This window comes from Galeopterus variegatus, unplaced genomic scaffold (assembly GCF_000696425.1).
Source record: "Galeopterus variegatus unplaced genomic scaffold, G_variegatus-3.0.2 Scaffold5271, whole genome shotgun sequence".
Classification (NCBI taxonomy): domain Eukaryota; kingdom Metazoa; phylum Chordata; class Mammalia; order Dermoptera; family Cynocephalidae; genus Galeopterus; species Galeopterus variegatus.
The window spans coordinates 15,656-29,763 of NW_007731382.1; the positions used below are offsets into that span (position 1 = coordinate 15,656).

The 14,108-nt window shown below is 31.9% G+C and overlaps 2 non-coding genes across 2 annotated transcripts; both read left to right on the forward strand.

Moving 5' to 3' along the window:
* Positions 1-4,929: 4,929 nt before the first annotated feature.
* Positions 4,930-5,004, forward strand: TRNAI-AAU. Its single transcript has one exon. It is a non-coding gene; the product is annotated as a tRNA-Ile (tRNA).
* Positions 5,005-9,989: 4,985 nt separating this feature from the next.
* TRNAI-AAU lies at positions 9,990-10,064 on the forward strand. Its single transcript has one exon. It is a non-coding gene; the product is annotated as a tRNA-Ile (tRNA).
* The last annotated feature ends 4,044 nt before the right edge of the window (positions 10,065-14,108 follow it).

Sequence of the window (14,108 nt, forward strand, 5' to 3'; positions counted from 1 at the left end):
ATAAATATTCAGACTTTTGGGGGACTACTGAAACTGGCTCTGAGTTGACACCGATTCCAGGACACTCTAAAGTGTCACTGTGGCCATGTTATCAGACTAGGGGCTTATGTGGTTTCAGGTGATGCTATAGATTGATTGAATTTTGTTCCCCAAAGTTCATACATTAGAAGCTTAATTCCCACTGTAAATATTTAGGAGGAACATCAGAGGCAGTTTGCTTTTAGTTGGTAGGGCCAGCAATACACTATCACTGTTCTACCTCAGGGGTATATCAACCATCCAGCCCTATGTCACAATTTAGTTTGCAAAGATATTGATGGCCTTTTGACTTCACAAAATAACCCCATCATGCATTATATTGATGATATTATGTGGATTGAATCTAGTGATCAAGAAGTAGCTACTGCTCTAGACTTAGTGGTGTGACATTTATTTGCATGACAGACGGTAGAAAATAAAGCCCAACAAAAATTCGGGGGTGTTTTACTTCAGTAACAATTTTATAGTTTCAATGATGTGGAACATGTTAAGATAATCCTCCTAAGGTAAAGATTAGTTGCTGCATCTGGACTTTCCTACAGCCAAGAAAGACGCACAATGACTAGTGAGCCTATTTGAATTTTGGAGGCAACATTTTTCTTAGTTGACTCTGTTACTCCAGCTTATTTACTGTGTGATCCAGCAAGCTGCTAGTTTTGAGTGGGACCCAGAACAAAAGAAGGCTGTGCAAGAGGTCCTGGCTGTTGTGCAAGCTACTTGTCATTTGGTCCATAGGATCCAGCAGATCTATTTAAAGAATAGATGACAACATATTGAGAAAGATTGAAACAGTTTCATGAAAGATATGGTAATTGGGAAAAATAAAATAAAATGTGAGATGGATTTTGACATGCAGGGAATAAATTTCCAGTGATCAAAAAGTAGAAAAAGAGAAATAAAGTCAAGAAAATTTTAATGTATTTTGAGATAAGCTGAAGACAAGTTTGAAGAAAAATACACCAATTGGTTAAATAATGCAAAACAGTAATAAAAATATATGTTGGGCCTAAGAAAGCTTAGTTATTAAATGTACAATTAAGGATCCTGTTTTTATAAAGTAAGCAATTATAGAATATTTATTTGCTATTTTAACTTTAAGTAGCTGTATTTGCTAAGCTTGATACATCAGTGTATGAAGTAGCATTGTTATTATTATTTTTAAAAAATAATTTCCTTCTCATTTTCTGTCCTTATTTTGTCTTTTGTCTTCCTTTGGTTTCTTACATTCCTTCTTCAAAAAATTGTAACTGGATGACTATAATTTGGCAGGCAGTCAAAGAGGAAGAGAAATGAAAATATACACAATGCTGCTTGTTTAAGGAACTGCTAACTTGGAGCCAGTCTGATACACAATGCTAAGTCATGTAAAAATAGACTGTATACTTTAATAGAGTTAAGACTTCAGTTTAGAGTGGAAAGGTGCCCTTAATTATTTCAAAATAAGGTTATAAATTTCAATTTGTCAAAATGGCTGATAAGGCAAAGTCTACAATTTGTGAAAGTATGATAGAAAAACCAGAACTATTTCAGGTGCTTTTGAAAAGAAATGCCATGAGATCTACGTCATGATTCAAAAAATAATTTATCAGAAGGAGGCTTATCATAGAAGACAAAAGGCATTAAAGAAGCCATAAGAAAGAGTAACATACAGAACAACTACTAGAGCTAGAATAAATTAGTTGGTTTATGCAACGAGCATGTGTGTATGTACGATTGTATGTGTCTGTGCACAGTATGATAGAAAAACCAGAACTATTTCAGGTGCTTTTGAAAAGAAATGCCATGAGATCTACATCATGATTCAAAAAATAATTTGTCAGAAGTTGGCTTATTATAGAAGACAAAAGGCATTAAAGAAGCCATAAGAAAGGGTAAAATACAGAACAACTACTAGAGCTAGAATAAATTAGTTGGTTTATGCAACGAGCATGTGCGTACGTATGATTGTATGTGTCCGTGCATAATTAGTTGGTTTATGCAACGAGCATGTGTGTATGTACGATTGTATGTGTCTGTGCACTAGGCAGCACCATAACAGTCATATTTTTCAGTTAAAAATAAATATATTTGGAAGCTGTCTAGAAACAGAATGTACAAGTTTCATAATTTTAGTAAAATTCATGATGAAAGATTATCGGTGTCTTCAATAAGATGGAGGGTATGAAAATTGAAAGGTGGTAGGAGTTCTATAATGATTTTGAAAGCAGATTAATAGAATTTCAAATTAACCATGACAGTGTTGTACAACCCATATTATAAAAGTTGTTGGTAAATAAGAATAATTCTTCTTTTTCCTAAGATTATCTCCTTTCTATAAGTCTTTTGTGCTTCTCCACAGAAGTAGACTATTAGCACCTCTGAGTCAACATATCCAAAGATATGGTTCTTATTCAGAGTACTCGTATATCTATTAATCAAATAAAAACTTTGAAGGAAAGCATCTAACATGCATATGTGCATAAGACATTATTGTGTTTTTGAATTAAAAATGTAACTACTTAATTATGTGTCCAGCTAAAGGCTGCTTAAATTAAATAGCACACAAAGAATTAATTATAAAACAAGACACAAAGTGATAGGTGTTGTAAGAGAAAAGTGGAAGAAAGATAATCAGCAAAATTCTATTTATTAGGTGGGTATATACAAGATAGTGGGTGAAGAACCAATAGGAAATGAACAAAAACAATAAACAGCCAAACCTATATGTATAATAAAAGATAAGATATTAAATAAGTGGAAGAAAGCAGCACAAAGAGATAAATTATAAATATATGAGCTCTATAATTGATGGGTAAAGGTTCTGTGGATATAGTGAAAATGGATGAGGAAAAGTGAAAGAAAGAACTTACACTAATTATTAATCTAAAACAGGATGGCAGAGTCTAAATCTGATAGTGGTGGTGGTGACCACGATGACAATGTTCATTGTATTTGCTTGAACATGTGTGAGTACATGTGTATGTGTAAGTCTGTGTAAGTGTGTGCAGGTAGGAAGAGAGAAAGTGAGAAAAGGGAAAGGGAGAGAAACAGAATTTGACAAATGTCTTGTTTTACTGTTGAGATAAAAACAGGCGTTGTTATAATGCTGAGAGTGAGGGAACCTCTGCTCTCTATTTGCTTGGTGTCTCTGCCTTTTATTTCTTACTTAATCTTCACTTCTCAGGGCAATCTGAACAGCCAAGACCTGTGGAATCTACCTGTGCGGTAACACTCTTCTCTCATTTCTAGCTCACAGTTACAATTCAAATTCATATCCATAGTTTTATCTCACCAGGACTGTTGCAATAATGTTCTGAATAGTCTCCTTATGTTCTGCTTCTTTCCTCAAAAGTAACACACGTGCTGTGTTTTTATATACTCTGACTTCCCAAAAGTTTCCCATTCCTAAATAAAAGGCACTCAGGAATGTGAGACATTCCAGAAACTAGCAAATTTTGTTCCAATTTGTTATTCATTGTTATCCTACCCATGCTTCGTGTCACTCACTGTTTTTGCCACCAGCACTGGGATTTCCAGATTATGTGTCATTACTTAGATATTTTTTTTATCTCTCCCTTTAAAACTCCCTACTTTATCACCATCTACAAAAAATTATTGCAATCACTCACAGTCTCTAAAATTTTTTCTCCATATAGCCTGTAGAAATCTCACCTAGTAGCTGATTTTTTTCCTCCAGAATTATGTTTTTGTGCCATTATTAATAAACTGACTTACATAATAGCTATATCATGTGTACTTTCCATTACCACTTCTAGCCTGATAAGTTAAAAATTATTTCAGAGCTTACACATTTTAATTTTTAAAAATATTAATATTTTTCATTGGTAAGGATTAATCATAAATGTTAAATTGACTTTTACAGATTTATTATTTTTAAAAATATTACAATCTTGTGGATCCTAAACCAAGTGTTAATTACTGCAGCTCCAAAGTAACTTTTTGAGGGGGGCCGGCACAAGGATCCTTTTCATTTCTTAGGTTTTGTGTATACTTTTTGATAGCTTTTTGACCTATGAACACAAAATATGAGTAGGTCCTTCTACAATAGCATATTATAACATGCTGAGTATAATTTTACCTTGAAAAATAAATAAAAAGTACTAAAAATACAGTGTGACCTGAAGGAATACTGATAAAAATTTATTTAAGAACTATAAACTAATTCAATAAAAAAGAGAAAATATTTAAACATAGCCCTTATCCAATTTCATTTTCAGTAAATGCCAAGACTTAGTGTTTGTACAATATAGTTGATTTTTGTGTCTTTACCAATTCCTCCTATTCCTCCCTCCCCCCACCCCCACCCATTAATATCATATCTGTTCATTTGTCTTAAAATCTGGAAGGTAATAGTTTAGCCAAGATCTGAATGAAGGTTTTGACTGTCCCCCAAATAACTAGATAAAGGATACTCCTGTCAAAAGAAAAAGAAAAAGAACAGGTAAAGCCCTAAAAATGAGGAAAAAATGGATCTTCAATCATTTCAAGAAAAAAGAAAAAATACTCATGTGCCAGGTTTGCAGTGTGTTTGAGGAAGAGAGCCCTGTGAAATGATGTTGAGGAAGTGAGAGGAGGCCGTATAATTTAACTCCTGGTTGGCCAAGCGTAGGAGTGAGAATTCTATTTCAATTGTGATGGGAAGACATGGAAAGTGAACTTGTTTTAATTTTATATTAGACAGATCTATGTGGTTTGAAGGCTAAAACTTGACCTGATAAAGGGCAGATATGATCCCAAGTGGCACTGGTCCATATCAGTTTTTACTACAATTAACAACAACAACAACAACAAAATAGTATCTAAATCTAGAAGGTAGAAATTGAAGTGAAAATTAGTTATATATAAAAAATATTTTGAGGGCCTATTAGCCTATTGGCCTATTAGCCTATTGGCCTGTTAGCTCAGTTGGTTAGAGCTTGGTGTTAATAACACCAAGGTCCCAGTGTTCAATCCCTGTACTGGCCAGCCACACATGCACACACAATAAATTGAGATAAAAAAATTCAGTGAACTGAATTTTCAGTGAGAATGTATATAGGTAGTTTCTGGACATCAGGAGAGAGAAAACAGATGAAAAGTATAGAGGATACTACTTAAATTGTGAACTGGACAGTTGAATAAATGATGGAAGTTAGTTGAGAGTAGGAAATTTGGGGAGGAAGGAATAGATGGAAAAAATGAATAGTTCTCATTTGGACATTGTAATTTTGATATGCCTACTGGTTATTCAAGTGGAGTCATGGCATAGGCAGAATCCAGATCGCAGGGTAGAGTTTGAGGCTGGAGATGAAAATGTGCACTTTCAGCATTTGGGAGATATAAAACCTGAAATTTGAGAAGTTTTCTTAGGAAGAGTATAATTAAGAAGGAGAAGGAAGCCATAGAATAAAGGTAAATGATGCTAATTTAGCTTAAAATTCTAAAAAGGACAATTCGGGGAAAAAAAAAAGAAAAAAAAAAACCTTTGAAAGTTTGATAGCCCTTCAATATTATCTTCATTGTCACAGCAACCCAGAAAATAATGTATATTAACATTTGTGAATACGTGACACAATAACAAGGATAGAAACAACTAAGATTAATTCAGTGCTTAATATATAGAGAAATGTTTACTATGCCAGTATCATAAATTATTCATTCAAAACACTCCCACTTCACAGCTGAAAAACATGAATTGTTCACAAACATGCCTGATGAGTGGAGCTTGGCTGTGATTTCACTTTTGATCTTCTCGAATGCCAGACTATGAAAACCTACGTTTTTAGCAGACCAAGAATTACTTTTACTAAGTTGCTACATGTATATCTATTTCTGTACACTTCGATCTGTGTTTTATTGTTATTTATTGTCTATTTTCAGGGATTCCAAGCTATAACATGCTCTTTAAAATGCTGCAGAGTGGAGGATTCATGCAGACTAATTTTTCTAGCCATATTTATGCTGCACATTTATCCATCTCCGAGAGACAGAACAAAAGCTGTGAAGGTGGATCTAAAGAGTCAGGAAACAATGGCTTACCTGGAGCAGGAGTAAAGAAACAAACAAANCTTGTCATTTGGTCCATAGGATCCAGCAGATCTATTTAAAGAATAGATGACAACATATTGAGAAAGATTGAAACAGTTTCATGAAAGATATGGTAATTGGGAAAAATAAAATAAAATGTGAGATGGATTTTGACATGCAGGGAATAAATTTCCAGTGATCAAAAAGTAGAAAAAGAGAAATAAAGTCAAGAAAATTTTAATGTATTTTGAGATAAGCTGAAGACAAGTTTGAAGAAAAATATACCAATTGGTTAAATAATGCAAAACAGTAATAAAAATATATGTTGGGCCTAAGAAAGCTTAGTTATTAAATGTACAATTAAGGATCCTATTTTTATAAAGTAAGCAATTATAGAATATTTATTTGCTATTTTAACTTTAAGTAGCTGTATTTGTTAAGCTTGATACATCAGTGTATGAAGTAGCATTGTTATTATTATTTTTTAAAAATAATTTCCTTCTCATTTTCTGTCCTTATTTTGTCTATTGTCTACTTTTTTTATTTTTTCTTCCTTTGGTTTCTTACATTCCTTCTTCAAAGAATTGTGACTGGATGACTATAATTTGGCAGGCAGTCAAAGAGGAAGAGAAATGAAAATATACACAATGCTGCTTGTTTAAGGAACTGCTAACTTGGAGCCAGTCTGATACACAATGCTAAGTCATGTAAAAATAGACTGTATACTTTAATAGAGTTAAGACTTCAGTTTAGAGTGGAAAGGTGCCCTTAATTATTTCAAAATAAGGTTATAAATTTCAATTTGTCAAAATGGCTGATAAGGCAAAGTCTACAATTTGTGAAAGTATGATAGAAAAACCAGAACTATTTCAGGTGCTTTTGAAAAGAAATGCCATGAGATCTACATCATGATTCAAAAAATAATTTGTCAGAAGTTGGCTTATTATAGAAGACAAAAGGCATTAAAGAAGCCATAAGAAAGGGTAAAATACAGAACAACTACTAGAGCTAGAATAAATTAGTTGGTTTATGCAACGAGCATGTGCGTACGTATGATTGTATGTGTCCGTGCATTAGGCAGCACCATAACAGTCATATTTTTCAGTTAAAAATAAATATATTTGGAAGCTGTCTAGAAACAGAATGTACAAGTTTCATAATTTTAGTAAAATTCATGATGAAAGATTATCGGTGTCTTCAATAAGATGGAGGGTATGAAAATTGAAAGGTGGTAGGAGTTCTATAATGATTTTGAAAGCAGATTAATAGAATTTCAAATTAACCATGACAGTGTTGTACAACCCATATTATAAAAGTTGTTGGTAAATAAGAATAATTCTTCTTTTTCCTAAGATTATCTCCTTTCTATAAGTCTTTTGTGCTTCTCCACAGAAGTAGACTATTAGCACCTCTGAGTCAACATATCCAAAGATATGGTTCTTATTCAGAGTACTCGTATATCTATTAATCAAATAAAAACTTTGAAGGAAAGCATCTAACATGCATATGTGCATAAGACATTATTGTGTTTTTGAATTAAAAATGTAACTACTTAATTATGTGTCCAGCTAAAGGCTGCTTAAATTAAATAGCACACAAAGAATTAATTATAAAACAAGACACAAAGTGATAGGTGTTGTAAGAGAAAAGTGGAAGAAAGATAATCAGCAAAATTCTATTTATTAGGTGGGTATATACAAGATAGTGGGTGAAGAACCAATAGGAAATGAACAAAAACAATAAACAGCCAAACCTATATGTATAATAAAAGATAAGATATTAAATAAGTGGAAGAAAGCAGCACAAAGAGATAAATTATAAATATATGAGCTCTATAATTGATGGGTAAAGGTTCTGTGGATATAGTGAAAATGGATGAGGAAAAGTGAAAGAAAGAACTTACACTAATTATTAATCTAAAACAGGATGGCAGAGTCTAAATCTGATAGTGGTGGTGGTGACCACGATGACAATGTTCATTGTATTTGCTTGAACATGTGTGAGTACATGTGTATGTGTAAGTCTGTGTAAGTGTGTGCAGGTAGGAAGAGAGAAAGTGAGAAAAGGGAAAGGGAGAGAAACAGAATTTGACAAATGTCTTGTTTTACTGTTGAGATAAAAACAGGCGTTGTTATAATGCTGAGAGTGAGGGAACCTCTGCTCTCTATTTGCTTGGTGTCTCTGCCTTTTATTTCTTACTTAATCTTCACTTCTCAGGGCAATCTGAACAGCCAAGACCTGTGGAATCTACCTGTGCGGTAACACTCTTCTCTCATTTCTAGCTCACAGTTACAATTCAAATTCATATCCATAGTTTTATCTCACCAGGACTGTTGCAATAATGTTCTGAATAGTCTCCTTATGTTCTGCTTCTTTCCTCAAAAGTAACACACGTGCTGTGTTTTTATATACTCTGACTTCCCAAAAGTTTCCCATTCCTAAATAAAAGGCACTCAGGAATGTGAGACATTCCAGAAACTAGCAAATTTTGTTCCAATTTGTTATTCATTGTTATCCTACCCATGCTTCGTGTCACTCACTGTTTTTGCCACCAGCACTGGGATTTCCAGATTATGTGTCATTACTTAGATATTTTTTTTATCTCTCCCTTTAAAACTCCCTACTTTATCACCATCTACAAAAAATTATTGCAATCACTCACAGTCTCTAAAATTTTTTCTCCATATAGCCTGTAGAAATCTCACCTAGTAGCTGATTTTTTTCCTCCAGAATTATGTTTTTGTGCCATTATTAATAAACTGACTTACATAATAGCTATATCATGTGTACTTTCCATTACCACTTCTAGCCTGATAAGTTAAAAATTATTTCAGAGCTTACACATTTTAATTTTTAAAAATATTAATATTTTTCATTGGTAAGGATTAATCATAAATGTTAAATTGACTTTTACAGATTTATTATTTTTAAAAATATTACAATCTTGTGGATCCTAAACCAAGTGTTAATTACTGCAGCTCCAAAGTAACTTTTTGAGGGGGGCCGGCACAAGGATCCTTTTCATTTCTTAGGTTTTGTGTATACTTTTTGATAGCTTTTTGACCTATGAACACAAAATATGAGTAGGTCCTTCTACAATAGCATATTATAACATGCTGAGTATAATTTTACCTTGAAAAATAAATAAAAAGTACTAAAAATACAGTGTGACCTGAAGGAATACTGATAAAAATTTATTTAAGAACTATAAACTAATTCAATAAAAAAGAGAAAATATTTAAACATAGCCCTTATCCAATTTCATTTTCAGTAAATGCCAAGACTTAGTGTTTGTACAATATAGTTGATTTTTGTGTCTTTACCAATTCCTCCTATTCCTCCCTCCCCCCACCCCCACCCATTAATATCATATCTGTTCATTTGTCTTAAAATCTGGAAGGTAATAGTTTAGCCAAGATCTGAATGAAGGTTTTGACTGTCCCCCAAATAACTAGATAAAGGATACTCCTGTCAAAAGAAAAAGAAAAAGAACAGGTAAAGCCCTAAAAATGAGGAAAAAATGGATCTTCAATCATTTCAAGAAAAAAGAAAAAATACTCATGTGCCAGGTTTGCAGTGTGTTTGAGGAAGAGAGCCCTGTGAAATGATGTTGAGGAAGTGAGAGGAGGCCGTATAATTTAACTCCTGGTTGGCCAAGCGTAGGAGTGAGAATTCTATTTCAATTGTGATGGGAAGACATGGAAAGTGAACTTGTTTTAATTTTATATTAGACAGATCTATGTGGTTTGAAGGCTAAAACTTGACCTGATAAAGGGCAGATATGATCCCAAGTGGCACTGGTCCATATCAGTTTTTACTACAATTAACAACAACAACAACAACAAAATAGTATCTAAATCTAGAAGGTAGAAATTGAAGTGAAAATTAGTTATATATAAAAAATATTTTGAGGGCCTATTAGCCTATTGGCCTATTAGCCTATTGGCCTGTTAGCTCAGTTGGTTAGAGCTTGGTGTTAATAACACCAAGGTCCCAGTGTTCAATCCCTGTACTGGCCAGCCACACATGCACACACAATAAATTGAGATAAAAAAATTCAGTGAACTGAATTTTCAGTGAGAATGTATATAGGTAGTTTCTGGACATCAGGAGAGAGAAAACAGATGAAAAGTATAGAGGATACTACTTAAATTGTGAACTGGACAGTTGAATAAATGATGGAAGTTAGTTGAGAGTAGGAAATTTGGGGAGGAAGGAATAGATGGAAAAAATGAATAGTTCTCATTTGGACATTGTAATTTTGATATGCCTACTGGTTATTCAAGTGGAGTCATGGCATAGGCAGAATCCAGATCGCAGGGTAGAGTTTGAGGCTGGAGATGAAAATGTGCACTTTCAGCATTTGGGAGATATAAAACCTGAAATTTGAGAAGTTTTCTTAGGAAGAGTATAATTAAGAAGGAGAAGGAAGCCATAGAATAAAGGTAAATGATGCTAATTTAGCTTAAAATTCTAAAAAGGACAATTCGGGGAAAAAAAAAAGAAAAAAAAAAACCTTTGAAAGTTTGATAGCCCTTCAATATTATCTTCATTGTCACAGCAACCCAGAAAATAATGTATATTAACATTTGTGAATACGTGACACAATAACAAGGATAGAAACAACTAAGATTAATTCAGTGCTTAATATATAGAGAAATGTTTACTATGCCAGTATCATAAATTATTCATTCAAAACACTCCCACTTCACAGCTGAAAAACATGAATTGTTCACAAACATGCCTGATGAGTGGAGCTTGGCTGTGATTTCACTTTTGATCTTCTCGAATGCCAGACTATGAAAACCTACGTTTTTAGCAGACCAAGAATTACTTTTACTAAGTTGCTACATGTATATCTATTTCTGTACACTTCGATCTGTGTTTTATTGTTATTTATTGTCTATTTTCAGGGATTCCAAGCTATAACATGCTCTTTAAAATGCTGCAGAGTGGAGGATTCATGCAGACTAATTTTTCTAGCCATATTTATGCTGCACATTTATCCATCTCCGAGAGACAGAACAAAAGCTGTGAAGGTGGATCTAAAGAGTCAGGAAACAATGGCTTACCTGGAGCAGGAGTAAAGAAACAAACAAACAAAAAAAACAATAAACTGTGAATTTAGCTTTTGTTAATGCATCAGCTGGACATTTAATTTATACTTACTAGAACTACATTTATGATGATGAAATATGACTTTGCAAAACATTGTTTTCTTAAATGAAGGTAGAGTACAAATATACGATTTATTGTAGCAAGATACCTTTATTCTCTTTTTGCTGTATATCATTTTTAGAAATCACTGAAATATTTAAACCTATTAATTTATATTCTATATTTTAGAATTTCAAATATTTTGGGCAAGAATTAAAAGTGTCCATTTGTTAAGCAATGCTTTCTTTCTATACGTGAAAGTTTTAATAAAATCCAAAACTGTATTTAAGAAAGATGTTTTAAATATTTTGCTGACACATGTGATGGTGGAAAGCGAAGCAGCAATTACTGTAACTATGATTGGTTTTTCTATAAAATTTCACAAAATCCTGGTTGTTATGTCTCTACTTAAAGTGCTTTTTGAATGCATATTTGTTTTTTTGTTTGTTTTGTTTGCTTTTTTTTTTCCCCCCTCAAGGGTAGGCTCTCTTGCTGTTCCCTTAGTCATTGGTCTCCAAGAATTTTTGGAGACCCTTAAATTAAATCCAGATACTCCATAGTAGATCCAGTCTTGCTAATGCCAATAAACGTGGTGTTCCACAAAGTAGATATGCAATATAGTATGTCTAAAAGGAATAAAAATGGTAGGTCTGTCATGCATTTTATGCTGACTAATGTGTTTCAGTAGAAACTCTAATTTACACTAACATCACATGATCTACTTTGGCATTCACATCAAAGTATTAAAGTAATTGATATCTGTGTCAACTGAAGTCCCCAACAATTTTTGTTTTAATGTAATCTGCTGTTATGGAAATTTGATTGCTTAAAAGTAATTTCATGGCTTTCATTTGTAGTTATTAGAGGTCACTTGTCAGAGGCCATCTATTGTTCTAGCCTGTCAAAATCATTTTTGCATCACAATTTTGTTAATGTTAAACAAAAATATAATCAGTATCCAATATGCTGTCAATATGGTAAAATTATGCCAATGATTAATATATTCATTAAACCAAGGTTAAATTTAGAATTCAATTTTTTTTTCTGCCCTCACCATTTAAAAGTTATATTGATAGCTCTTTTCTTTTTTATTGCTACAGAGAAAATGCCATGATGAATTAGGCAACATACTTTTGATTTCCTATAAAATAAAATACTGTTATTTAGAAAAAAAAATCTTTTCATATATAATATATGTATGTCTAGATTAACTATATTTAGATAGTTTTCAGTATTGTCCAGATATGTTTACAAGACATTGTCAGGTTTACTCCATTATTTTTGTCATAAAATGTCTCATTAATACAATAATCAAGAATATATCAATATTCTAACATTGGCATATAACTAAACCATTATTATAGTTACTCAAAAACCTCATGAATGTAGCTAAAGGGAGAAAAATTCTCCCTAATTAAAATTAAAACTAGCAAACTGATGCTAAAATAAGAAAAGAAAAAGAGATGACCTCTGAAAAGAAAGGTGATGCTGAAAATAGGTCTCCAAATAGAGAATGGAACATGCAACAACTGTGAAACTGGACACCCTTTCTACCTGTTTTTTAATGTGTTAATTCATGGATGTTGAAAGGATGTCTCTGAAAAATGCTAGAACTAACACAGTATATGAAACTTCTGTTGATTCCTTTTTTTTAAATTAAAAGATCAATTAAAAGCATCAATTATTTAAAATAATAGTAAAATTAGTAGAAGATATATACAACATAAGTATATTTTATAATTGTTATAAATCATTTAATCAATTTATATGTAATTTAGTGTCCTGAAAAATATAACACTGAGAACCCACTGAAAGAATTAAAATCAAACATCATAGTTAATCATAAGCATAAATGATAACATTAAATAAGCCAACAAATATTGACAAAGATTTCAAAAAAGGATGAAAATTAAAAATCCAAATATGTTGTATATTTTTATTTGCAAAGAAGTCAGTTAAAGCAGTAGTTCCAATATTTGTATGAACAAAAAGATAAATTAAGGAAGGAGATTTAAATGGAATGACAATATTTACAGCAAAGGGCATAACTTACAATGAAAATATGAGTTCTGAGTTTTTATGGAGGAACAGATGGATCAAAATATATTCAATAAAATGTTTTATAAATTCTAGGAATAAAAGAATGAATCAATACACTCTAAGTATTTACTAGATCTATTTAATAACAGAGAATATGATAAAATTGGAATAATGTAGTTTAAAACATTGGTTTTATGTACATGCTTAGTTAAATATTTTGCACATGAACTATATATATGCATGTTTATAAATGATATTTGGCACTTAAAAATAATTTATATTTGGTTCAACAAGATGAAATATTATGACAGCCGTATCTACTCACACTGCAATACAATTTCTTAATAATAAAGTGTTAACATAATCTCCTTAAAAAAATGCAACCATATAAAAATAAAGGCTATTTTCAAAATAACTCTTGCATCAATCAAGACCTTATATACCCCAAAAGAAAACAAAAATCTAACAAAGCAGTCCTGAGAGTAAACTGAGTCATAAAAATATTATTAGACAAAAAATAAGTGAAAGTAAAATAAGCATTGTATTACTGAAGTTAAAACATAATAAAATGAATATTTGTTCTATAGGAGTAAAGAGATAATGCAAAGAAAAAGGACAAATTAACTAAAAATCAGAATGAACAAAATAAATTTTAAAATCCAGGAAATAATTCTTTTACAATATTTAAATAGGAAAAAAAAAAGTCCAATAAGAATAAAGAATGAAAACTATAGAAATCATAATCCTATCAATATTAGAAATGAAAATTTATACACTCACATATACAGAGTATATTGAAACATTTAGAAAATACCATCAGCACTGATATGCTAACAAGTGTAGCACCTTTATAATTAGAAATACCT